The 3,702-nt window shown below is 35.7% G+C and overlaps 2 protein-coding genes across 7 annotated transcripts in view; one reads left to right on the plus strand and one right to left on the minus strand.

The window, feature by feature from the left end:
* LOC106878624 (protein IWS1 homolog) overlaps positions 1-3,702 on the minus strand; it is an 863,399-nt gene that overhangs the window by 215,328 nt on the left and 644,369 nt on the right. The gene's annotated exons all lie outside the window — the stretch shown is intronic.
* The window catches only part of LOC106881926 (serine/threonine-protein kinase Nek7), a 55,776-nt gene continuing 52,268 nt past the window's right edge, over positions 195-3,702 (plus strand). For 2 of the 5 annotated variants that reach the window (XM_014932451.2, XM_014932453.2), the window contains exon 1: positions 195-477. The gene's annotated coding sequence lies outside the window, so the exon portion shown is untranslated. The remainder of the gene's footprint in view (positions 478-3,702) is intronic. The other 3 variants (XM_014932449.2, XM_014932452.2, XM_014932450.2) reach the window with 2 other exon arrangements.

Here is a 3,702-nt window from a genome sequence, read left to right on the forward strand (position 1 = left end):
AGAAACGGGGAGGGGGGAATTGAAATTTTGAATTTTTTTTTTCAGAATCGGAATCTCCATAGCCTAAAACGTGGGATTCCGTAAAAAAACAAAAAGAAATTTAAGTGGGGGAAGGGTTCCGTTTACATATCCTCCATCTGGCTCAAAAATTGAGTACGAAAGTGCGGCGCAGTGTCGATTGACATTGACGGATGAATGTTGGCTTTACCTAATATAAAACAACGCGTCTTAATCGTTGGGCAGCCATGATTAACGAATTGGACGGCGAACAGGACGAAGTTTGAATAAAAGCCTTCTTTTGAATTCATTGTCGACAAATTCCACTTTTCCTGTTGTCTTTATTCGGGTAAATCCCATGTTGATTTAATTGTTAATCCCATTTAGTTTTATTTCTCTTATGAATCAACATATTTAATCAAGTTCTACTTCCATACGACTGACTTGTGCACTTTTCTTGTACGAAATTTCACTGACAAGGTATATATTACACTTTAACACTTCATCTTTAACGAACTGATATTTCTTAGCAATATTTTAAATAGTTCTATTAAATTATCTAAAATAGTCAGAACTATTAAATTACATAATAAATTATCATTGTTGAAACAATGTTTCCCCGTACCTCACTTCTTATTTCGAATAAATAAAAATATTTAAAATAGCGAGTCTATCAAAATTCTCAGTTGATTTGTTCGCCAATTTCCGTAAAGAATTTGGCATTATTTCGATATAACTCACACCTGCACACACACTCCTATTGAGTTTCATGTCCATAAGTTGAATAGTGAAACACATGCATCTATTATCTTTCATATACACGCACAAACATACATATAAAAAAGATGTATTTATGTATGTACGTGTATATGAAAGATGTATGTGTGTGCGTGCGAGTAAATGTCTCTGAGTGTGTTTCATTATGCAATTCATGGACATGAAAGTCAATGAGTGTGTGTAAATAAATAAAAATTCCTTGCGGAAATTGCCGAACAGATCAGCTGGGAATTTTGACACACTTGTTACTTTGATCGAAAGATCGCCATATATGTGTGTATTTATACACACGCGCGCATCTACGTTGTTGGATACTGATTGTAACTATGGTATTTCACATCTATCGCGAACGAGTCTACAGTCTTCAAGCTGTGACCATTCTCTCTCTCTCTCTCTCTCCTCTCATTAGTATATCTTAGTTGAGGGAGATTAGACTATTTCAATTAGTTCGACCACGCAGATGGCTCCCTTCGTCGTCTCGTTCGAAGTCATCGTTATTGGAAGGATTGGCAGGACTGTTTGAGTGGTGGGAAAATAATCCGAGGCATTTGTTTCAATTGTTTGCATTTCTAAGTTCAAATCCCTCTGAGGTCAACGATACCTTTCGATCCTTTTGGTGTTGCTAAAATAAAGTGCCAGTCAAGTGTTCCTGTTTTCAAAAAGACCATCCTTGTGCCTAATCAGAAATTATACCCAGCAGTAAGTTTTAATAGTTTAAGGGATGTTCTCCCCACCTCTTATTTTATAGCTAAGTTTTAATAGTTTATAGCTAAGTTTTAATAGTTTAAGGGATGTTCTCCCCGACTCTTATTTTATAGCTTACGGTTGTAGACTGTAGAAGTTGTTGCTATTGTTTTTAATCCCATGTCTACCCTGATCGAGGAGACTTCATCGAAGACATTCTGGTCGTGGGCACTTTTAAAGTTTTAGTTACTTGAAACAGTATATTTGGACGTTTCCAATGTGTCCTTATTTGGATCTTTCCTGTTTGGTTGCCACTTTTCAATTTCTTTAATTTTGTTCCAATTGATTTCAAATTGGTGTAGTTTTGTATGCTCATTATTGACATGAAATTCATTTTCGCAATAAATCAATAAATAAACAGTTGATAGCTTTTAAAGTTTGCAATTTTGGGTAATTTTCGCTTATCGAAAGCCTCGGACACATGCCTGTTTCCATAGTAACAAACCAAACGCTTACGAAAAAGCGTGTTTACAAACCGATATTTCACGCTGTTTTTCTACTCTTAGATATACAAAATGTGTTCTTTTTTTTTTTTTTTCGCATGAAATGCATATTGAATGCGTAGAACTACAAAGTGTGTGTTGTTTACTCATTTTTTTACTTATTAAATGTTTAGAATACGTGCTACCATCGCAGTGTTGACATAATTGCTTTGTCATCTTAGGATTGCAGTCACGCACAAAATGCCAGTTTCCAAATCCTGTTTTCTGACTGGATAAAAATTGTCAAACTTTAAACCTCTGTAACTTTTTTAAAAAAATTCTGGGACAAGTGAATTAGGCCCTGACATTCAGCATGAAAAATTACATCAATATACCGAATTTCCCAAGACAGCAAGGTGTGACTTGAGGAAAATTCTATCATATCGAACAACCATGTATTGGTTTCTTCTTCAGCTCACTACTGTTTGAACTTTTTCCTTTTGTAATTTTATTAACCAAAGCTTTTATAACTTTATTATCATCTCTAGAACTTGTGAGGACATCAAATAGTGTGTATTGATCAGAAGCAGTAGATTAAGGAGGATAGGCAGAATTGTTAGTGTCACACACATTGCTGTGTGATAGTTTTAGTTACAGCCTATATGTTCTGAGATCAAATCATGCTGGAGTCAACTTCACCTTTCATCTTACTGAGGTTGATAAAATAATGTACTGATTAAATACTGTGGTCGATTAATATTCCTGTAATGCATATTATATATGAATGGATTTACAATAGACGGAAAAGGCAAGGTATATCTCTGAATCCCCAGGGGATAAAAAATGGGGAAAAGGATTTAAGTATTGGTTTGTCCAGTAGTTCCCAACTTTTTGTTGCTCAGCGTCATCTTTCACAGAATGGTGTTTTACAACCTCCTTATGTTTACATAAGAATAGAGAATAGATTATTTTAATCAAATGTGACCTTGTTTTCACAGCACTTAATTATATTTTCTTATACTATTCCATTTGGGATGTACTTTTTTTTCTCAATATTTGCATAGACTAAAAGCTATGTTAAATTTTTATGGAAAGGCAATAAAATTAATACTGGACCTTAGCATAACTTTAATTTGTTTTCTGCTCACTTGTAATTCAGAGCCCTACTTATATTCTAATCCCAATAAAAGTTTTTTAAATTTTTTTTTTAATGTGTTTAAAAAAATAAGTATTGTACTTGATAAAAGAAATTTCATGACACTTTTAAAAACTTACTATTCCCCATAGCGCTGTCATAACATTTTCTACCCATTTATAAGCTCACACTGCTCACAAGGGAATAAGGTGATTATCTTATGAACTTCACTAGTCCACAGCTGTTTCTCGTGTAAGATGCAGATAATCGTCTTATTCTTTTGTCATTTCTGTTCTTATTACTGCTCTGTACTTGACTAATGCTTCATTCAGAAGCATATGCAAATTGATGAGTTCTACACCAGTTTCGAGCGGGATCGTTGCCAGTGCCCCTGGACTGGCTCTTGTGTGGGTGACACATGAAATGTTTCGAGCGGGATCGTTTGCCAGTGCCCCCGGACTGGCTCATGTGCAGGCGACACATGAAATCTTTCGAGTGGGATCGTTGCCAGTGCCCCTGGACTGGCTCATGTGCGGGCGACACATGATATCTTTTGAGCGGAATCGTTGCCAGTGCCCCTGGACTGGCTCATGTGCGGGCGACACATGATATCTTTTGAGCGAGATC

This window comes from Octopus bimaculoides, chromosome 10 (assembly GCF_001194135.2).
Source record: "Octopus bimaculoides isolate UCB-OBI-ISO-001 chromosome 10, ASM119413v2, whole genome shotgun sequence".
In the NCBI taxonomy this organism is placed as follows: Eukaryota; Metazoa; Mollusca; class Cephalopoda; order Octopoda; family Octopodidae; genus Octopus; species Octopus bimaculoides.